Source organism: Lissotriton helveticus, chromosome 2_1, assembly GCF_964261635.1.
Source record: "Lissotriton helveticus chromosome 2_1, aLisHel1.1, whole genome shotgun sequence".
NCBI lineage: Eukaryota > Metazoa > Chordata > Amphibia > Caudata > Salamandridae > Lissotriton > Lissotriton helveticus.
In genome coordinates this window covers 814,670,297-814,694,947 of record NC_136059.1, presented here as the reverse complement: position 1 = coordinate 814,694,947, position 24,651 = coordinate 814,670,297, and positions in this window count along the sequence as shown.

Here is a 24,651-nt window from a genome sequence, read left to right as displayed (position 1 = left end):
TGTACTGGGTTGAGTCAGATTTATTTCAAACACCTTAGTTCAATGATGGGTAGCTTTAGCTCTGAGCAGTCAGGCTTTATCAAAGGAACTTGTTTAAAATATTAAGAAGTACCAAAACAGGTGAATAAAAAAAAAACAAGGCTCAGTAAAAATATAACACCAATTTATTGAAACAAGTTGTATTTTTATCTTGAAATTGACACTTCCACATCTAACGTCCGCCAGAGGGTTCCCACGATATGAACTTTTAAAGGAACAATAAATCACTCCTTTTCCATTTAAGGCAATAAATCATTGGAATGGACTGTGTTCACAGTATAAACTTGAAAACTTGAGAAACGTTTATAAAGTTGTATACTATTACTCAAGGATACTTTGGGTGACCAACACCTGCAGGCACAGAGGCTAAAGAGGCTTGGTTGAAAAGTTATCTCACAGTCAAAACAGTCTTCAGTTCAGGTCTACTCTATTCTCTATGTGCGAACTACCATTGACTTCAAAAGAGTGGTCCTGATGAAAGGAATACAGGATGCTGAAGATGTTGAAGAATGCTGAGGATGATGATCTGGTGATGGGGGTCTTCCTGAGGCTACTCCTTGGTCCATAAGCATGGTGGGATGACTTTGGCCACAGGGGTCGATCTCCTTCGAAGTCTGGTTGAGGTCCAATCAAACAAAGTTGCCACTGGTCTACTGGTCTTCGGTTACAGTGAAATCAGTGATTCTTTTTAACTGATGATAACTTCCGACTTGGGTGAACAAACTGTCTTCTGATGACTTTCCTGGGTCCAGCAGACTTGGGTGCAACTTTTGATGGTTCGGTCTCAGTCTAACGGGCTGCAAGTTGGTGGATAGCAGCTGCCAGGCATTCTTGACTTCCAACTCCCTTAGGCAGACTTGTTTTACTTTTGTGGCCTTGTAGCTATAATGGAAAGTCAGCCAACTGACTTTTGGAGTCACGTCTTCTTTCTTTCTGAGAATCAGGGTGTACTCAAGCAGGGTACCACATGCACAGTCCTCCCTTTGCTAGCCCAAGGAGCAGCACATTCAGTTCAGCCTTGGTGCAGCCTCTCTTTGTTGGGTTCAAAGAACAGGGCAGTACTTTTTTGGTTCACTCTTGAATTCAGAGGTGATTTCAGGTCTGCGTGCCAAGGCAGACCATTTATTCCCAGTTTGTGCTCTCAGGGAATGTAGTAACAACTAGCCAATGGTCTACCCGACCCCCTCCTACCTCGTGACGACTTGCTGTGAGTGTGGCATCTAGCTAGCCCAGAATGCACTTTTCTGCTCACTTCCAATATTGCAGAACCCTTCTCTTGGTGTGTGGGACTCCGAAGCCCACCCCTGATGTGTGGTTAACTGGGGGCTACCAACCTATAGGAAAAACAGTTTGACAACAGTTTCCTCCTCTCTGCCTTTGATGCCAACCTGACTGCAATGACAAAAGAGCAGCCCCTCTGATATGTGTCCACCATTTACCCTTCTGCTCCGGTTTCCCCTTTGAAGATCAACATTTGGGCTCGCACCCTGTTTGACCTTCATGCCAGGAAGTGATCACATCTCTACCAACGGCAGGCCCTTTGTGTCATCACTGAGAGTTGCTCACACCTCCCCCCAGCAGGGCAAATGGCTGTCTCAAGGCCAGCAGCGATAAACGTCACTGGAAAACGTTGGGTAACAAAGTGGCTACTTACTAAAGTTGCTATTTGAGCACAAGTTACACCAAATTCGCCTTGAGAATTAAGTCAGGTTCAATGCAGCACTTCTCTTAATACATAGAAATATAATATTTAGTAGTCCATTTCATTGCTGAGCTGTCAGCATATAACTGTACTCTCCAATGTGGCTATTAGCTTTTTAATAGTAAAAACCACAGGTTTTTATTTTCTGTTAGAACATGTAAAGGTAAAAACTACATGTCCAACCTTTTAATATACCATTCCTTGCCTCAGCAATACGCTTGCCTTAAGGGTGACTTATAGATATTAAAAAGGAAGGTTTGGGCTTTGCCATTACTTTAGATGGCAAAGTCGAGTTAACTATTGGCACTAGCCGGCTAGGAGTCACATTTTATATCACTCATGCTGGCACTTTGGCACAATAAGTACGGTAGTCCACAAGAGACACTTTAAGTTACAGGCCCTGGGTTTCCCAATACCATATATTAGGGGCATCAAAGAAAGTTACCTTATGCCAATTGTGGGTGAACCAATCAGACTAATACCTTTGAATGGTCACAGCAATGGTACTTGGGTCTGTTTAGCAGGCATCAGTGCACCTTTAGAGTCCATTAGTTCTCGCATTGTTGGAGGCATTTTAGTTTTCCAATACCTCAATATAAATCATTTGGAGACCACTAGGACCAAGTATAACCATCCTTTGTTGTGGTGCTGATTCCTGAAATATCATGTGTATCAAGGAGTAAGGCCAGTTCTAGTGAAGTATTTATGCGATGTTTGCTTGTACCTTTCTTCTGGCTCCTGACTGAGTTCCAAAGAGTCTCAAGAGAGCCCAAGAGGACAATGCCACATAATGTGTACTATGTCTCAGTCATCATTAGTGTATCTCTAACACTCCATGTCAGAGGCCAATTATAGGCTGTGCAGTTTGCGTGGTGATCACGGATGATTTTAAATTAATTGAATTTCAGTCAAGCTTCAAGAAACTCAATCATGGTTAACCATTCTGTGTCAGTGAAATAGTTTTGAACACATTTATGGGTGCTATTTACATCAAAGGTATTCTGCAGTAACTTTAGAGTATGTTTCTTTCATTCATTCTCTTAAAGGCCTAAAATTTTCTTTTTATAGCTACTCCATCATTCTGGATTTGTATGAAAGTGGACTTTTCTAGGTTGAATATTCAGTTGCCTAGTTTTCTGGCTAGATATATCTTCAATTGAAAGCATTGCCGGTATTAAGTAGGCTTCAATTGGCATTTCGTCGAGAGTTCTGGAAAGGACTTGAACGTGCCATCTGAAAGCACATGACTTATAGTCAAAATATATGTTTGTACCCATAGCGACAGGTTGAGCATTTGGCCACTGAGACAATTCTCAGCATTATTCCAAAGGTATCCTTGAAGGTTCGGAAATCCATTTTACTTGAGAGTCTTACAATCAGAGGTCCACATTTGTACTGAAATTGTCTGCAGAACCGGACACTGCGCATTATAGGTGATTGTCCATTAAAGCCCAGTCTGGGATTTCCAGTACATGGTTAACGTGGTATGCCAATTTTGAAAATGTTGACAAGTGTGGTGAGTGCCATTTCCAGATGATAGAAGCCTCCTGAAGAAGAGGCAGCATGTAGTTAAGCCACATCCAGTCTTTGTTTTTCACCTTGCCATATACAGTCTCTAATCTGGCAGTCAATTTGCTAGGGTTGGTTTGCAGAACTGCAACCAGTAACATGCCAAAGACATGGTTGAAACGATGAATCAGCACCATATTTATATTTTCTATCTGTCCGCACATTGAACACTGAAGTTTGCACTAGTCCACACAGTCTCTTTACCTCTGGTTTATTAGAATGGCCATATTATCTCTAATCATCATCTGTAAATTACCACTTATCAATATTACTAAGTATTACATTTTGGCCTGTAATGTGTCCCTAGAATTTGGATTGTACTGGTGGATAAGTCTAATTTTTAAATATTTTTTCAGAGCCAGAAGTGCTGACTCCGGCCCAGTTAAACATATAGGGTCTAGTAAATCTACATGTCCAAATTTACTCTCACACTGTGTAAGAATTTTGCAACTTTCAGCTATTAACCGATTTACTTCAAAGTGTAGACTTGCATAACTCCACCCCCTGAAACAGGGAGCTAGAACAAAATTTAAGAGGGTAATTACTATTAGAAACGTACATGTATGTTTCTCTATCACTATGTCGCAGATCTCCCTATGGTAAAAGTTAGGGAAATAATTTAAAAAGTGTATTAAACTTCAAAAGCAGTTACTAAAAATATTTTGTTAAATATTAATGTAAATTAATTGTACATATTTATTTGAAATGTAGAACAAAATAAAAAATGCTACAGCTTTATTTGAAAAAAACATCCTAATGTAAAATCATCAAATTATTTTATTTATTGTCCCTTTTTTTCGAAATTCTGCTTTAAGTCCCTGCCTCCATTATTTTCTATGGGAGTGTTTTGAAGTATCAGTGGTCGGTCATGTCTGGTGCTGGACTTACTCCTGGTCTGAGCTGCTTTGAGTCCCTTTCTGTCAGTAGTGACTTCAATGTAGTTTGTGAATAGCATTGTCTTTACTCTTTTGTGTTTTCCCAAACCCCTCCTCAGCTCTTCGTAAACTCCTCTCATTTTGTAGTAGATAGTTCCCATTTTTGAGTGACTCCCCTGGTCCCTCCCACAGTCACTACTATGGGGCTGATTCTGATGCAGGTTGGAAATGCTTCCCCACTGAATTGGGTTGGAAATGGTTTCCAACCCACTCGGATCGGGACAGTCCGACCGACGGAGTACAATGCATCCGGATGCTTCCCGATACGATTTGGTTGGTTGACTACAATGAGAGCATATGTTCCTAACTGCATCATAATTGGGCCCTAGGTCGTTCCCAATCCGATTTGGAAGGAGCAAATGCCATTAGGAGGCCTTCCTAACTGCATCAGAATCAGGCCCTTAGAAGTAAACTTAAATGTGTGAGGATTTACCCATGGAAAATATAGGCAAGGTGAATGTGGGCAGCCGCGGCCGGTAGTGGGAGTACCGGCCGGGCAGTGACGTGGGGAGGGAGAGTGGCAGGGTGGGGGGTAGTAATGTATGGATTACAGACTTTAAAAGGTAAGTAAACATAAAAATAAATACAACGAATTTCGTTGCACACACTGCATCGCATTTGATGATGCAGTGTGTGCAACCAAATTTGTTTTTTTTATTTTTATGTTTACTTACCTTTTAAAGTCCGTAATCCATACATTGCTATCCCCCACCCTGCCCCTCCCCCTCCCCACGTCACTGCCCGGCCGGTACTCCCACTACCGGCCACGGCTGAATGTGGGGATTTCCACCGAAACGTTTGTAAATTGCACCTTGTGGTAAGCAAGTGGTAATATTGATACAACTTTACATATTACAAAATGGAATTTGCGAATCAGGCCCTGTATCTCGCTGTGTATCAGCATCCAACCTGTAGCCCTCTGCAATCATCTGCATCTTAATTTTGTGATCTATCAGATTTAGATTTTGTTTTTTTATTGGTATACGCACGAGTACATTATGTGTCAAACAACATTCACAGACTTTTTCATAAATGTTAGTTTTAACAGAATTTTCAATAGGATATTACTCTGATATTTGTTTTTATCATATGTTGGATTGGGACTGCAAAATAATTAGGATATCTATTGTCTGAGATTGTTTCTATAACATTTTAAAGTTGCTGTTTTTACTGATAGACCTTTTGGGATTTAGGCCATCATGGGTCTCTCAATGGGATAATATGGATGATTATCTGCAGTTTGATTTGAATAAGAGGGTACTAGCACACGTTATGTGCATGCTCTGCATCGATGTACGAACAGTCGTTTATTTCATGTGGATTTTTCATACAGGTGGAGTGATAACTATGGAAGATGATGTTGCTTTGTGTTTAAAATCACCCAATCTCTAAAGTTTGCTTAATTTTCCTTTGTCTTGATTTCGATATTCTCTTCCTTCTAGAGACCTATGGTAACACTTATGTCAATGGCCAATCATTAATGTTGGCTTCTGTAGATGCTGATATTGAAACTTATAAATCAAGATAAAAAAAAAGAAATACCCTATCCCCAACTGGCAGCCACACTCTTGAAATGTTTTACTCATTTGAAAAGTATGTTGATGAACTGTAATTGTAACTGTAGTTTAATTGGATAATGTGAGTTATTATTATTATTCTTTGATATTGTCTAATGATGCATATATAAATATGTGGTTTAAAAACAATAGAAGTTTAATACATTCATATATTAGCAACATTCTATTTGCGTAGTCCCCCAAAGCAAATGTAATACTGTTCCTGTACTATGTTTGACCTCTGCATGCCTATTGTTTTCCTTTGATTCGTAATAGTCAGCACAAAGTTTTTTTAATCTGAATTCCAGAGCTCTGAAGGGTTTCATTTCCATGCTGGAGTACATCATCCAGCAGTCCAGGATTGTAAACAGTTGCGGCCGGTGCAGGTAAGCGCAGTGGAGTGGTGGAGTTGGGCGGGGCAGGCGACAGACGAAGGAATAGGTTTTATTTATTTATTTATTTAGTTTAATAATACCTATTCTGTTGTCTGTCAACTTCCCCCCTCCCACCCCATCCTGCCATAGTTCTTCATATTCCTAATTAAATCAGGACTACATGTCCCAGAATTCAAAGGAAAATCCTGATCTAGATAAACTACTGGAGCATGGATTTAGGAAACTTGAGTACTCTGGAATTTAGTTCAAGTTCCTGCCTTACCACAGAGTTTGTTAGGGTATACGGGTGGCAGAATATGGTCTCCCTGTTTTAGAAGCAGAATACGATTTTTCTCTTCCATACTGCTAGTAGTGCACAGGAAACCTGGGCCTGATTTATTTTTAGGCGGAGAGGGAACTTTGTTGCAGCGGCGGCAGAGTCCCCTCCTTTTCTTGACTATGGTCTGCCCACCTAATTTGAATTTGGGTGGACCATAGTTTGATGACACCATGGTCAAATTCCTCAGATGGCCCAATGGAGAAAGGGCCATCAGAGTTTTGGCTATATGCCAGCCTTCCTAATTTAGAGGAAACTCCCAGGGCAAGGGGGGGGCATTGTTTCTTTTTTCTTTTCTTTTTGAGAATACGACAAATGTAACCTTGATTTTACAACTCTGTCATATTTGACAGAGCCGCAGGGCAAAGTTATAATGCATTGGAAGGCGCCGCTGTAATTTAGCATTAATGCGCCTCCATTTGGATGCGCCAAGTTATAAATCCTTTGCCAAACTATAAATAAGACCCCCTTACAACAGGATACTTTTTCGGTCACAGCTTGTGATGGAAGGCACTCTTTGGGCCTGTGCATAGACTGACTGTAGGGGAATTGTGGCCTATACACAGCGAGTAAGCATGTCATTTTATTAACACAGGTCTTCTCTAACCTCATTAGGTGCTTCTAATAAGGATAGGGGAAACAATATTTTCCCTGTTTTACAAAGTTATAGAACTAATCCTTCACAGTGTTTCATTGAATACACTTTAGTCCAAAATCAACTGATGCAGCAAATATTTAGCACACACGAGCAGTGAAAGTATCTTCACACCTACTCAATGGCACTTCTAAATTTAACAATTAAAGCTACATTTTAATCGGCATTGACACATACAATACAAAAGAACTATGCATATTTTATAATGCTATTCCAAGAATTTCAGTGAGAACATGCAGCTGAGATGAACCCTGCTTTTGAAAAGAAACTGTGCAAAAACACTGAATGCTTCACGAGCAATGAATTGATCATATCGGCATAGATCAAAACAAGCTAAAGTTTAAAGTTGTAACAGACAGGTACAAGAGTAGTCATAAGAAGATTAAACCATTCCCACAGCATTAGACACAATATTAGATTTGTGTATGTTATGTTATGTTATGTTATGTTATGTTAATATTATTTTTAAAGCGCACTGATGCCCCAGCAAAGGGGCGTCCAGGCGCTCAGACAGGTACTGTAACATAACACACAGAAAATAAAAAGAAACGGTTACTTAGAGACAGGAAACAGAAACGTTTTGATAGTACGCCTAAAAAGGGACAAATCATTCAGAGCTCGGATGTGCACTGGGAGCGAATTCCATAGTCCCGCGGCAAGCACCCGATAAGAGCGGCCACCCATTCTACTAAGTTTAAAACGGGGGCAGACCGCCAAATGCAGAGCCTCAGATCTTAGGGATCTCGGAGGAGTGTAAGGGGTGAGCAAGTTAACAAGAGCCGGCGGTGAGGAAAGTTTCATAATTTTAAAAGCCACACAGAGCGCTTTAAACTTAATCCTCTGTCTGATCGGCAACCATTGAAGAGCAGAGATAGTACCGGAGACAGAGCAATGTCTGGGAAGACCAACAATGGCCCGCGCCGCAGCGTTTTGTACCCTCTGAAGCCTAGATGCTTCAGCCTGGTTAACCCCTAACATCAGCGCACTTCCATAGTCCAGCCGCGATAAAACCGAGGCTTGGACTACGAGCTGCCGAGTGGGAGGGTCGAAGTATTTAAGAACCGGCCTTATGCCTCGCAGAATGCCATAACACGTGGCTGCCACCTTCTTCGTGTGCCCTGTGAAGGTGAGCGCAGGGTCCAGCCAAATCCCTAAGTTTTTCACTTCTGTTGCCTGCTAAACATGTATGGAATGAGGTGGTTACATGAATCTAGTATTATAATTTTGCATGTCTTGAGCATATAGAAGAGGCCCTTGAATGTGAATCCAAGTCTTTTTTTCTGTTTACCATAAAAGTATAATGCCTATAAAGTAGGAGCACAACCACACCAATTATGAGGGGCACATGGAGGGCAACCCCACATGAAACGGCATGCTTGTATTAGCTGGTATTGTAAGGCTAAAACTGGGGGTAGAGGTTACAAGTGAATGGGATCTTTTCATGCGGAATTGCGCCATTTGGTCAGGTCTTACCATATGCATCTGTGTGCTCTTCATGTTGTGACAGATGCTTTAGGAGTTATAGCCTATATTAGCATACAAGGTTGGTATCACCAGTGGTAAAGGGTTTCTCCATACGGGTTTCTGAATGTTCTCCATGGTGCCCTACATGCTTGTGGCATCTGTTTCCTATAGATGTTCAAAAGCAGTGCTGAATGACCTCCCTAAGGTGTCTGCTGTTCCTTAAATGGTTCTAGCTTCTTCTAATAGGATGATGGGTGCTTCATGTTGGGTGCTATGTTGATCTCATTGGGTACCGCCTGGGTGTCTGGTATACATGGTGTTCCTTCTTTTAAATCATATTTGATATCAACCTCTCATTTCAGGGAGAGCTGAGGGATGAAATAGTTAGGATCACAGGGTGGGGCAGTAACACAAGAGGTCATGGTAAAAGAGATACAAGCTTGCAAAGGGAGAAGGAAGACAGCAGAGAGCAGAGAGCATCACTGTAGAAAGAGGAATCAAAGAGACCAGAAACCACAAGTGAAAAGAGGGTCGAGATAATGAAAGAAAGAGGAAAAAGAGAGAGATGACAGAAAATAGTGGGGATCTCTCTGAACCCATGAGAAATCAAAGGTGGGTTGAGAGAGATCAGCGGCCTGAGGGTGGAAAAGGAAAATCAAAGGAGAAGATGGTACATACATGAGAATGAGAAGACTGATACCCAATGACAAATGAAAGAGTGGGATACTAAAGAATGCAGTTTAAAGAAGATGTTTAAGAAAGAATTGTGGTAGCATATGGAAGATGACAAATGAGAGATAAACTAGAGAGACAGCCATTATTATAAATGGCTTCAAGTGCGACATATAGGCTTGAGCATTTTCATTTCCTTCATTTGGGTTGTAGCCTTGAGTATCGCAGTAGGAATAGTGTGGCCGCAACTACATTTTCGAAAATATTGAGGAGGTAAGCGCACAAAGGGAGGTATAGATTTACTATTCTTAACAAAACAGCTACATACCTTGAAGATCTAAATATCATCATAAGTGAAGTAAGGTATAAAAAAGTCTATACATACCTATCAATATTTTGAACCTCAACATTCTGGTAAGGACAGTGGTACCACTTGATATGCCTTCTGCAATATTCTGGACCCAATCTATTCATTTGGTGTTGTACCCATTCAATTTTACACACCTGAATTGCCAATGGTTATTAATATACACATTATTATGTTGAAAGACATCTCATCACACCTATTTTAACAAAAATATCAAGACCTGATTCAGTATAAATCAAGGTCTACTGCATTAAAAAATACAAACAGCATTGTCACTAGGTGCCATGACTACTTACATGCCACACTTTTGTACATGTTTATAACAAAGGAGGGAGGGAGAGAAAAGTGGATTCAGTCTCCCCGGGTATATTTCATAAACAAAGTGGAATCCACTTAGATAGTGATAGTGATCCCTACTGTGGTGGGGAGCACTTAGTGTTGTTTAAATACCCCTCACACACCAACAGGCCCCTTGGTGTCATGCTTCATCATCGGGGTCTTCACACCCCTCTAAGGGATGCGGCGTGCTACGACCGACGACTACGTGGGAGCACTGATTTTGGACTATGTGTGGTGTGTGTGAGGTAATAATTGTACGTGAGTAGTGGGGTTCAGTAGTGATAAGTGATAGTTAAAAAATTACCTGGCTCGTGGGGTGAAAAACTTTTATTTAGCCCCCGGGCTGGTATCATTAAAAGGGGTGCTGTGAGAGGTTGTTAGTGTATAGTTATGTACATCAACCTCATATGTGCGTCTACATGAACATGTTTCGGAGTTGGAAACTCCTTCTTCAGGACCGGATTATGCACAAAAATCCCCACCATACTCACATGAATGTAAAAGTGTAATATACAAAAAAGGGTAAACTATAAGGTGTATGTACCTAGATTATAGTTCAAAAAGATCTGTAGTCTCTTTTCGCCCAATTGGCGTATTATAAAGACCTAGAAGGAGAAAAAAGCTTTATACATACTGATCTCACAAATATATAGGTATCTTCCAGGATGCAGTGACCTTAGAAAAAAGTGAAGGGTTGCCGATGTCTAAACATATTGGCCATGCTACAAATGATCGTGCACCCTGTAAAGGAAAAACAAGGACTGTACAAAACACACATAAAACATAAAACACACGTATTTGAATTCTTCTCAATCCCTAAATTCCTGTAGTGTAGAAAGGAAAATAGAAACTTTGGTATCTTACTTAGTAATATTCATTAATATGCCTCATGAGCCTTCTCACGTATATTGGGTGTTCCCATCATGCCACGTTTAGCGACCTGTGAATGTGCGCGAAAATTAATTTCAGTTCGTCTGCTTACTAGTTCCTTCTGTTACCCTCCTCCTTCAGGGTATAGATAACTCATGGTTACTCCGGATGCAGTCAAACACCTTCCCCTCAATGCGGCTCCGCTGGTAATGCCGCTATGGGAAAATGTGGTCCCTTATATTCTAGCGCTTGATCCCTAAATTGCCAAATACGGGGTAAATTAAAGGCGGATACGTGCCCAAACAAGGGCTGACTTGGGTTTTTTGTGAGTAATGCACGAGTGCTTGTTCCTTCTGTTCCACGCATGCTCAAAGGCAAAGTGTTGCTTGGCGCATGCGCGAGGAGATTTCTCTTTGTTAGTTGGAGCGCATGTGCGGTGATTCTCACGGGTGCCCTAGCGTCAATGGAAACTGAGCTGTTGTTCCAAATGATAAGTTGACTGCCCTGTCTACCAGTAGTGTGTTAATAAATAAAGTTATTATTCGTGCAAAGGGAGTTCTGTGATGAGCAACTTAATGAACGATCTGTCCTAAATATATCATGAACCATGGTTTGTTGTTAGGAAACGACCTAGCCGATGATGATTTTGATATAATTTTACAATTCTTGTCAACTCACACCTAGAATTCCATGAGGAGAAGATAGTGGTTAGGTCTCTATAAACCCATGAGAGGTGTTATTCGATTGCCGATAGCGGTAAAGGGGTCCCTGGTGTTTAGTTTGATATTCAGCGTAGTTGACCCCAAGGTATGGCATCATTTAGGCCTGTTATATTTGTTCCTAAACGGAACACCCATCGCTGCTCCTTTTTGAAGAGGCCTACCTCAGATGGTAACTCCTCAATTATCGTCCATTGCAGGTCATTTAAGCAATGCTGCTCCTGTAAGAAATGGACAGCCATTTTTGTCGTGTTTCTCTTACACCTTTTATTGCTTTTATTTTAATTTATTCTCACTTTTGCAGCCCTTGTGGTCATGCCCACATACTCCAAACTGCACGGGCAGGTGATCAGGTATACTATGTTTTTGCTGTTGCAATTTGTGAAATTTCTTTGCTCCCATTTAGTTCCCTTACTGAAAGTAAGATCCCGGCTCTTTTTTGTGAGGTGGCAGCTACTGCAGTTGCCACAAGGATGGGGCCCTTGTATCCCTTGCAGCCTTGGTTGTTGTCGAGGCCTGATTTGTGGTCTAGTATACACCAGGATGTCCTACAGATTCTTTCCACGTCTGTGGGCAAAGAGTGGTTTCTCTAGATCTAGTTCACCACTAGTCAGTATCCGCCAATGTTTATTGATCATCTTTGATACCTGGTTCGAGTGTGAGCTGTATGTGGTTACACTTACTGGTCTTTTTTGATTGTTTTCTTTTGGTACCTTGTCTTCCAACAGGGCTTCCCGATTGTTATTGCGTGCCCTCTTCATTGCAGAGTTTATTACTCTGTCGGGGTATCGTCTCTGTTGTAATTTTGTCTTGAGATCCTGTGCTTGTGCCTTGTATTTGCCTATGTCACTGCAATTGCGACGTAGTCGCAGGAACTGCCCATATGGTAGATTCTCTCTGAGGTGGCGAGCGTGGAAGCTGTCAAAACGTAACAGACAGTTCCTTGCCGTGGGTTTAAAATGTGTCTCAGTTTTGAGGAACCCTGTGTCATGATAGATATTGATGTCCAGGAAGACCATTGATTTATTGGACATTGAGTAGGTGAACTTCAGGTAAGCATTTTGATTGTTCAGCCATGCCCCAAATTCTGTGACCGACTGGTTATCTCCTGTCCAGATAACCAGGACGTCGTCTATGTATCTTTTCCATGTCTGAATTTTGTCTCTAAAGGGGTTGTTTGGGTGAAGAATCTTGGTGGATTCTAGATGATGGACATATAATCTGGCCAGACTCGGCGCGAAAGGGCTGCCCATGCTGGTCCCGTGGCATTGGAGGTATAGAGTACGTTCGTATTCAAAAAGGTTTTTGGTCAGTGCGGTGGAAATGCATTCCAAGTCTACTCCTCGCGGAGTTTGGTATTTCCACGTCTTGAATAGAGGACTTCCTCTATGATAAGGAGAGTCTTGTCATGGGGTAGACTGGTGTAAAGGCTCTCCACATCTAAACTGAGTAACAATTGGGAGTCTGGGTCAAAGCGGTGGTCCCTTAGTAACTGTAGGACAGCCTTAGTGTCCTTCAGATAAGTGTCTGTGGTCTGGACCAAAGGTCGTAGGAAAGCGATGGCGAATTTCGATAAAGGTTCTAGGATCGATCCGATACCCGAGACAATTGGTCTGCCTGGTGGGTGTTCAAGATTTTTGTGTATCTTGGGTATGCTATAGAAATAGGGTATTCTAGGATCCTTCTGTGTCAGAAATTCAGCCTCCTTTTTTGTGAGCCAATCATGTGCTACGGCCTCCTCTACCATCACCCCTATCCTGATGCGCAAAGATTCGGTGGGATCGTTCGTTAAGATCTGTTAATTTCTTTTGTCTGATAAGAGTTTTCTGCATTCCTGATTATACGCTACTGTGGTTTGGATCACCACTGCCCCACCTTTGTCTGCTGGCTTGATTGTCAGTTCCTTGTTATGGGACAGTTCTTTTATTGCTTCACTCTCCTTTTAGCTCACGTTGTGAAAGTTATTGTGATTGGTGGTGTCTAGCTCATTGAGTTCATGCATCAGAGTCTTTTCAAATGCTAGTACTTCCACTGGAAGTGCAGTATCTGGTGGTGTGAACGTTGACTTAGGTTTTAAACCTGTGTCTGAACTGTCAGGTGGTGTATCTCGGTTATAGAAGTATGCTTTCAATTTAATACTTCTAATGACATTTTCATTCAAAGAGGCTTTATTTGAGTAATTCTCATAAAAGCACAATACATAGGTAAATTTAAAACATCATTAAATAGGTACCTCGTTCAGATAAGAATCAATTACATTGCATAGAAAACATAAAAAATACATATGGTTAAAATGTACACAATACCTCATTGAGTACAGTAAAACAATCCCTATATAGGCAGTCTCTCGGCTATGACTTTTTGCCTGATGGACCATGCCCACCCCAGAAATGTGGCTATTGCTATAGCTAATGGCAAACAAGTACTGCTGCAGATAATTCTCAGAGCTACTGAGCCACTAGAGGTGCCCAAATTTTTATAGACCGGTGTTAGCCAAATTCGCCTTGGGATGACATAGGCTCTACAAGAAAATAAGAAGTGCCCAATAGTTTCCTTTGGAGTTCCACAAGCAGGGCAGGTAGTATTAGATGAACCCCTCCACCTGCCAGTTAAGGACCTGAGAGGGAGAGCACCTATCCTCATTTGAAAAAGAAGCTTCCTGTCCCCTGGCTTGAGTTCTCGATTGGGGAAGATTTTAGCTTCCAAAAAACGACCTGTCATAGATCTGGCATCAGTTTTTCTCCAGTCCCGCTTGGCCACATAATCCCAATATAACTCCTTTAATGTTTTTTTACTAGGAAAAAGGACGCCTGACGGGTTATCCCAAAGGAATTGGAGGCCAAGCGCACATAACATGGTTCTAAGATCTTTTAACCATTTTATCCTGTGGAATATATCAGCTTCAATCGTTGCTAGAAAGCCCTCGGCATAATGTTTAAGCTCTGGGGTGTTCCAGAGCCACCTCCAATATAAAACCGGGCGAAGCTTCGCCAAGTCTTCTACAGCCTTCCTACCCAACTCATATCTAAGGGGGAGGAATGGGGTACTTTTGGGAAGACCAGTAATTGCTCTAAGAAACTTATTTTCGGGCTTCTGCATTAAATGAAGCTTCCCCAAACCCCACAGCTCAGCCCCATACAATGCTGAGCCGAGGGCTTTTGCTTCGTATACTTGTAGTGCTCGCGTGATCGGTTTAGACTTTGATTTTCTATGCTCTGCCCCAAGGGCTCCAGCTAATTGTCTATGCCTTAGTACCGCAAGATCGATATGCTGGGACCATCTTAGATCGTTAGTTACATAGATACCAAGATAGGTAAAAGCTTTGACTACCTCTAAAGGACGATGGTTCATGAACACCTTAGATCGAAAACTACGATGGGGGTTGAAAATCATTAGCTTGGTTTTAGCCACATTGACTTCTAAACCATGCTCCCCACAAAATTCGTCAAAAGTATAGAGAGCACGTTGCAGGCCACTCGGGGTCTTTGATAAGATCAGGGTGTCATCTGCAAACATTAAAATTGGTACCTTAATGTCCGCCAACAAGGGTGCATCTACATTAACAGACAGCATTCTTGCTACTACCCCGTTAATAAATAATGAAAAGAGCAAGGGGGCCATCGCACACCATTGCCGACCGGAAAGTCGGCAGTGACCTCACCCTGCCTACCCCACTGGATCTTAGCGAAGTTCGCCTCGTGCAACCTCAGAACCATAGTCAGTAGTTCCTCCGGTAGTCCCAGGCTCCTCAGCACTGACCACAGCTTAGTCCTGGGGACCAGGTCGAAGGCAGCCCGCAGATCCACAAAAGCTGCATACAGGCTGCCCTCACCTAGCACCACAGTTCGCCACCGTAGTAGAGTATAGCGGAACACCTGATCCACCGTACTAGTGGCCTTCCGAAACCCTGCTTGATAGGGGGATAATAGATTATGCTCATCAACCCAGTCCATAAGCTTGTTCACCACCATCCTCCCCACCACCTTTTGAATGGTGGCAATCAAGCTTATGGGTCTGTAATTACCCGGCAGCCCCCGATCGCCTTTCTTGTATACAGGAATAATAATTGCACCCTTCCAGGATGACGGTACCAATGCTCCCTGGGCAACAGCATTAACAAAAAGAAAAATATATTTACCCCAGCGTTCCGTATCGTTAATAAAAAGATCCGCCGGGACCCCATCCAAGCCCGGTGCTCTGCCCCCAGACACTGCACTTAGGGCCAACAACACCTCTTTGTAACTAAAAAAGTTATCTTTGGGATACACAGCCTTGAACCCATCCATCTCAGTGCCAGGGGAAGTTTCAGCATATTGTGGCTTAAAATAATTGACCCAATCCTCCTCCTCCGGGACATTATTATCGGGACATTCAGGTAGACCACCTCTACCCCATTTAACAATGTTCCAGAAAAGCCTGGAATCTTTGGTCCTACTTGCTTCCCTTAGTTTACTCCAGTGCCGCTCATCCCACATTTTTTTTGCTGTGGCTATACTATCTTTGTAGTTCTTTCTAGCACTACGAATAGCCACCTGTTCCCTGCTCTTAATAGCAGTGCCCAGAGCTAACCTGGCATTCCTACACTGCGCATTGTACCACTTCACAGTCCTAATAGGTACCCTATTGGTTTTCCTGACTGGTTTCTGAAAGTAGAATTTAATAGCAGAAAAGAGATCATCATGAATAGCTGTTACTTCGTTTGACCCTGGCATGACTGTATTAGCCTGCTCCAGGGCATTTATCGCCCTGTCCACCTCTATGTTTATACTAGCCATAGACTGTTGGTCAGCCAAAACACAAGGCCATTTTAGCCGGCGCATGTCATTAGTGGGGACAGGCAAGGGGACACCATCCCACTCTATAGTTGGATTCCTTTTTAAAAATGTCCACCATTTGTGCACTACGCACATAGGATCATGGTCACTTTCGAGCCTATGCTTGACTTCCATGTCACAGACTAGCTTCCATAGTTTAAGGCTACACAGAACGTAATCTATCCTGCTCCTATTTCGTCCATTGTCAAAGGTACAAGCCCCCCTTTGTCACTCTTTGTTCTCCCATTTAGTGCCCTGAGGGCCCTTTCAAAACAGATGGCATTTAGACAAATAATGTCCTCAGACCAACGTTTGACAGGGTCTAAATCTATTTCGGGAACTCCCCATTGCCTATCCTCTTCCGCCCCAGCAAGATCATCACAAATATCCAGGGGTTCAAACGTGCGGTTAAAATCACCGGCAATTATGATATTATTATCCAGGGATGGGTTTCAAGTAGGGTAACCAAAGCCGCTAAAACTTCTGACTTCCCTCCCTTATTACCCCTAGCATATACATTGTATATATCAAGACGCCCTAATAGGCCCATATCCACTTTTATAAATTGGATATCCTTGCTACCAGATTCTACCACCTTGACAGAAAGAGGCAAACTTTGCCGCACCCAGATAGTCAAACCTCCCTTTGGACGACCCTTTCGGCCTTTAGTTGCAGGAACCGAGTAGTTCAAATACCCCTGGAGGAAGGAAGGTTCACACATTCATGTCTCTTGAAACATACACACATCAAAACTATTAACAAAATCCACCCAATCTTGTGACTTCTGTTTATGCTGCATGCCTGCTATATTCCAAGACACCAGACTTCCCACACCATCCCTGTCATTGTTTACTGGTTCCCCCGGAGTGCCTGCTAGGGGTGCATCTGGATCAATAGCATTGCCAACGACGACTACTGGGTTGATATTACCCTTCGTCGTAGACGCCCCGTTGAGGGGGTGGTCATGGGGGGGATTAGAGTCATGCTCCAAATTACAGCCAACTTGTTTAAGACCAAGTCAGTCGCAATTATTGAGCCCTGACAGGGCATTGAATCTATTTGTGACTTCAACTTCACCTGTCCCTTGGGTCTCCCCTAGACCAGGGTCCAGTTGATGTCAAATGAGTTGTATGCCACATCCCCTGTCCTCCCATAGGGCGAATTTGATTGTTATAATTCCTCGATATGGGGATCCTAAATGTTGGGACTCCCTGAGTACCAGGTCTATAGTAAGGTGGGCGTAGTTCGTGAAGTAGCGCTAAGCGAAGCTACGCGAAGTGCACTTCGCACTATGCAAACTTCACGTAGCACTATGCGAGCTGCGTAGTAGCATGTTCGCACTGTGCAAGATGCATTTTCAATGATTGCACAGTGCGAACAAGCATCCGGCACTGTGCAATCATTGAAAACGGCATCTTGCACAGTGCGAGCTATGATTTTCTGCAGCTCGAGTAGATTTTTACTCGAGCGGCAGCTTTCTCAACGCGAACTGGTAGTTTCTCATGGCGAGCGGTCGCGAGCATGCACGACCACTCGCAATGAGAAACCTGACCTCCCCGCGTTGAGAGTCTTGCCGGGATGTCATTTTGCTTGCTCGCGGTCGCGAACATGACATTGAGGACCGCGAACAAGCAAAAAATGACCGCTGCACTACGCTACGCTGCGCTACGTGTGTTCGCACTGTGCTACGTGCAGCTCGCGTAGTGCGAAGTTGCGCAAACTACGCAAGCGTAGCGTAGTGCTTCGCCCAGGGTTAGTCTATAGAAGAACCCGAGGGGCAAAATGTCAATGCTCTGCCTCTAACTAATGAGTTTTGTTCTGTCTCCCAGAGAATCCTAGCAACTGCATTTGAGTTATTAAAATTTGTGATTATACAGTCGCCCTCTCTAGTCTTCCTTGAGCGACCCACCCATGCTACTCTGCTGGCCATGAGTATATCGCGTCCTACTTCATGGCCGTCTTCCAGATTCTTTGAGAACCAATGTGTGACCTTAGACTTTAATTGGTAGTATCCCTCTGTTAAACCAGCACGAAGAGGGGGAACATTAGCCATAAGGAGCACTTTGGGGGGGTAAGTCTAGTATAGATTTGTTTCCTATAACTGAATCCAATTTTATAGGGGGCAGGTGTCTAGATGCCAATCTCAATGGTTCTGGACGGGCCTCCTGATGTAATTGCAAAGCCCCATTGTAGCCCTCATTAATCTCATAGCATGTGTTTTTACCCCCTGGACCTGTCAGTCTTGCATCATTGTGTGCCACTAGTTTTTTTCCATTCTGCAATGGAGATTTACAAATATTGGGTAATTGTTCACCTCTAGTGTCTACCTGTTTGGGAATGCCAATGTGATCTGGGCCATTCCCCTTTTCGCTAACTAAAGAGTATAACATTTTAGAATTATCCTTAGCGACTATTTCCAATTTATCCAAGCTAACAGTGACTAATCTCAATCTCTCAATAATAGGGATTAATAGAGCTCTAATCAAATGTTCAACCTGCCCCACCAGAGACCCATCACCATGTGTAACAGAAGGAGGTTTTGGCATGGGATTAGAATGCAGTGGGTTGTCAGTCTCAGTATGAACCCCCACACCCATGGACTTGGACCCCTTTTTCATTAGCTTTGGAAACTTAGGGGCATATTATCAAGGGGGTTTATCTCCGCTTTTTTGGCTTTAAAAGCCAAGAAAGCGGAGATAAAATTATCTCCCTATTACCTAGCTGTCGCTAACACCAGTTAGCGACAGCTAGTAGGAGATAGCGACCATCTTGGGCCCCACTTTGCATGTCAGTGATATTTATCACTCATGACATGCAAAGTGGGCGTGCCAAGATGTTAGCGACTGGAAACAGTCGCTAACATCGCTATCTCCTATTACCAACTTTTGGAGATATTCGCGCTAAGCGTGAATATCTCCAAAAGCTAACACCTGCCCTGAGCAGTTCTTAGCCATGTTATCCAATGGGAGGTGGATAACATGGCTAAGAGCATTAGCTCGGTAATGCATGAATATCGCTGACTTTTCAGCGATATTCATGCATTGCGGCCGTTTTTTATCGCATTTGCGATAAATCTTGGAAATACCAATAATAATAATGATAATTATCGCTATTGCTTGGTAATATGCCCCTTAGCTCTTTTACATTTTGGCCCGCCCCCTCTTCTTTTCCTTTTGCCTGTCACTCTATTACATGAGGGCGGTGAATCGTCTATAAAACAGACAGGAGTGCGTTGGGGAGATGATATATGTAAATGTAAATTGATACTTGTTTAGAGCACTACTCACCCGCAAGGGTCTCAAGGCGCTTGTACGAATACCACTGTGGAACCCATCCTGGCTTTCCCTGTGAGGTGTCCACTCCTGGGTACCCCCAAGGTGGAGGCCAGGCATCCTTAGCGTTGTGGGGGCCGTTGTGGAGATTAAGCAAGCTATTGCCCAGAGTTGCAGAGTGGGACTCCATGATTGGAATAGGCACTGAGGCGAGAATTATCAGGTCCGTGGAATTTTTGAGCCCAAGACCCACCGAGGCGGGGAATTTAACCCTGGTCCCGGGCTAGACCTCTGCATCAGGGTCTGCCGCTCTAACCATTGAGCCACACTTCTCCACAAGTGGGAATTTCCACTAGGTCAGCACTAGCTGTCTGTATGTCTGATGAGTTGTTTCCTCAAGGATATTCGCAAGAGAGTCCAGTTCCATACTGGACTCAGGCAGACCCAAATCACGTAACCGTTGGCTAATGTGATTCTCAGGCGTGATACAATGCTGAATCGCCCCCAGAGAGGACCGTTTAGAAAATATTTCAGTTGATAATCTTTACACAGACAGTGTGGGCTCAGATGGCAGTTCCTCAAGATCTAACTCAAGTGGTTACCAGCAGAATAGATATCAGAGAGGAGGGTAGAGACATCCAAGACCACAATACCCACGCCAAAGGGGATGGAGAGGTTATCAAGCCCCCTACAATACAACCAATTTCAGGGCCAACCTCAATATCCGCAATATCAGTGCGGTCCACCACCGATGGGGCCAATGTATCAGCAATGGGCACCCGATTTCTCAGGAGGAGCCCAAAACCAACAGCCTTTTTTAGGGTGGGGTTCTGGACCCCGACGGAGCAGGAACAAGAAAGGGAACAATGTGAACTGGCAACCCAGAAGAGGAAACAGACCCCCGACTGTACACCAGGAGCATCACAGGGGCCCTGACAAACCAAGCGTCCACGAGCAAGAGGGGAACCTAGTAATCAACATTACACCATGGCCACTCACTGAGATACAGAACCAAGTACTGAACAAAGGACTTGGGTACGTACCTATGAACAGATTAGACACTTTCAAGTAACATACGGAAGTACAAAATTTCATTAGAAGTATTAAATTGAAAGCATACTTCTATAACTGAGATACACCACCTGACAGTTCAGACACAGGTTTCAAACCTAAGTCAACGTTCACACCACCAGATACTGCACTTCCAGTGGAAGTACTAGCATTTGAAAAGACTTAACGAACGACCCCACCGAATCTTTGCGCATCAGGATAGGGGCGATGGTAGAGGAGCCGTAGCACATGATTGGCTCACAAAAAAGGAGGCTGAATTTCTGACACTGAAGGATCCTAGAATACCCCATTTATATAGCATACCCATGATACACAAAAATCTTGAACACCCACCAGACAGACCAATTGTCTCGGGTATCGGATCGATCCTACAACCTTTATCGAAATTCGCAGACGCTTTCCTACGACCTTTGGTCCAGACCGCAGACACTTATCTGAAGGACACTAAGGCTGTCCTACAGTTACTAAGGGACCACCCCTTTGACCCAGACTCCCAATTGTTACTCAGTTTAGATGTGGAGAGCCTTTACACCAGTCTGCCCCATGACGAGACTCTCCTCATCATAGAGGAAGTCCTCTATTCAAGAACGTGGAAATACCAAACTCCGCGAACGACGTCCTGTTTATCTGGACAGGAGATAACCAGTCGGTCACAGAATTTGTGGCATGGCTGAACAATCAAAATGCTTACCTGAAGTTCACCTACTCAATGTCCAACGAATCAATGGTCTTCCTGGACCTCAATATCTATCATGACACAGGGTTCCTCAAAACTGAGACACATTTTAAACCCACGGCAAGGAACTGTCTGTCACGTTTTGACAGCTTCCATCCTCGCCACCTCAGAGAGAATCTACCATATGGGCAGTTCCTGCGACTAAGTCGCAATTGCAGTGACATAGGCAAATACAAGGCACAAGCACAGGATCTCAAGACAAAATTACAACAGAGACGATACACCGACAGAGTAATAAACTCCGTAATGAAGAGGGCATGCAATAACAATCAGGAAGCCCTGTTGGAAGACAAGGTACCAAAAGAAAACAATCAAAAAAGACCAGTATGTGTTACCACATACAGCTCACACTCGAACCAGGTATCAAAGATGATCAATAAACATTGGCGGATACTGACTAGTGGCGAACTAGATCTAGAGAAACCACTCTTTGCCCACAGACTTGGAAAGAATCTGAAGTTCATCCTGGTGCATACTAGACCACAAATCATGCCTCGACAACAACCAAGGCTGCAAGGGATACAAGGGCACCATCCTTGTGGCAACTGCAGTAGCTGCCACCTCACAAAAAAGAGCCGGGATCTTACTTTCAGTAATGGAACTAAATGAGAGCAAAAAAATTTCACAAATTGCAACAGCAAAAACATAGTATACCTGATCACCTGCCCGTGCAGTTTGGAGTATGTGGGCATGACCATAAGGGCTGCAAAAGTGAGAATAAATGAACATAAAAGCAATATAAGGTGTAAGAGAAACACGACAAAAATGGCTGCCCATTTCTTACAGGAGCAGCATTGCGTAAATGACCTGCAATGGGCGATAATTGAGGAGTTACCATCTGAGGTAGGCCTCTTCGAAAAGGAGCAGCGATGGGTGTTACGTTTAGGAACAAATATATCAGGCCTAAATGACGCCATACCATGGGGCCAACTACCCTGAATATCGAACTATTCACCAGGGACCCCATTACCGCTTTCGGCAATCGAATAATACCTCTCATGGGTTTAGAGAGACCTAACCACTATCTTCTCCTCATGGAATTCTAGGTGTGATTTGACAAGAATCACCCGTGAGAATCACCGCACATGCGCTCCAACAAACACAGAAAAATCTCCTCGCGCATGCGCCAAGCAACACTTTGCCTTTGAGCATGCGCGGAACAGAAGAAACAAGCACTCGTGCATTACTCACAAAAAAACCCTGGTCTGCCTTTGTTTGGGCACATATCCACCCTTAATTTACCCCGTAATTGGCAATTTAGAGAACCAGCGCTAGTATATAAGGGCTCACATTTTCCCATAGCGGCGTTACCAGCGGAGCCGCGTTGAGGGGAAGGTGTTTGACTGCATCCGGAGTAACCGTGAGTTATCTATACCCTGAAGGAGGAGGGTAACAGCAGGAACTAGTAAGCAGACGAACTGAAATTAATGATGGGAACCCCCAATATACGTGAGAAGGCTCATGAGGCATATTAATGAATATTACTAAGCAAGATACCAAAGTTTCTATTTTCCTTTCCACAATACAGGAATTTAGGGAATGAGCAGAACTCAAATACGTATGTTTTATGTGTGTTTTGTCCAGTCCTTGTTTTTCCTTTACAGGGTGCACGATCATTTGTAGCATGACCAATATGTTTAGACATCGGCAACCCTTCCCTTTTTTCTAACGTCACTGCAACCTGGAAGATACATATATATCTGTGAGATCAGTATTTATAATGCTTTTTCCTCCTTCTAGGCCTTTATAATATGCCAATAAGGCGAAAAGAGACTACAGACCTTTTTGAACTATGATCTAGGTACATACACCTTATAGTTCACCCTTTTTTGTATAATAAACTTTTACATTCATGTGAGTAAGGTTAGGATTTTTGTGCATAATCCCATCCTGAAGAAGGATTTTCCAACTCTGAAACATGTTCATGTAGACGCACATATGAGGTTGATGTACATAATTATACACTAACAACCTCTCACCGCACCCCTTTTAATGATACCAGCCCGGGGGCTAAATAAAAGTTTTTCACCCAACGAGCCAGGTATTTTTTAACTATCACTTATCACTACTGAACCCCACTACTCACGTACAATCATTACCTCACACACACCACACATAGTCCAAAATCAGTACTCCCGCGTAGTCGTCGGTCGTAGCACACCGCATCCCGTAGAGGGGTGCGAAGACCCCGATGATGAAGCATGACACCAAGGGGCCTGTTGGTGTGCGAGGGGTATTTAAACAACAGTAAGTGCTCCCCACCACAGTAGGGCCCACACTTTGTTCATGCTAACTACAGGCCACTGCGTCCTAGACATCCTACATACATTAAACGTTGTTCCACATTCATTAAGTTAGCAAAGATTGCACTTAATAAGTTTGGCTAGGAAGGTAGCTACATTTTTATCTTAGAATTTCAATGGTCTGAGATTCCTAAAAGTAAGGAATTTGGAACATCACAGACAGCAAAATATATATTGATAATTGATATTAGGTTTCTTTAAAATACACACACTCTCAAATCTGAAATTAAGAAATATGGTTTTAGTAAATTGTTTAAGAACAGTTTGTGCTCATCTCAAACTTGTATCACAAAGGGTGTAGCAATCATAATCACAAGTTCATGCCGGGTCAATTTTAATCAAGCTAAAACTGATCACAGATAGAGATTGGCCCATGGATAGGTGAACATTGGTTCAGTTAATTATACAGTTGCATCCTTCTGTGTATCTTTTATAGACAACAGCAGCAGGTATCAGAGCTTTCTTGATAATATGCTACAGGTTCCAACATCCTATGTGGCTGCTGGGGACTTCAACTGCTGATGAATGAAGTCTTCAATAGTTCATCTCTTGCCTCTTATTATAGAAATAGTAACTTCAGGGCTGTATTGCATTATATAACAAAGGTACTAGGTTTAATAGATGTATGGATTGGTACAAATGGCCAGTGAGGGTTTGCACATTTCATTCTAAAAGATATGGGGGCACATGCATCAACCCCGCATTTTGCAATTCCCAAATAGCGAATTTTAAGGATTTGCTATTTGGGAATCGCAAAATGCAATGCATGTAGGAATCGAAAAAAAGTTTGCACATGTAAAAGAGTGCACAAGTAAAGCACACACATGCCCTGAAGGCATGTTTGCACTACATGGCAC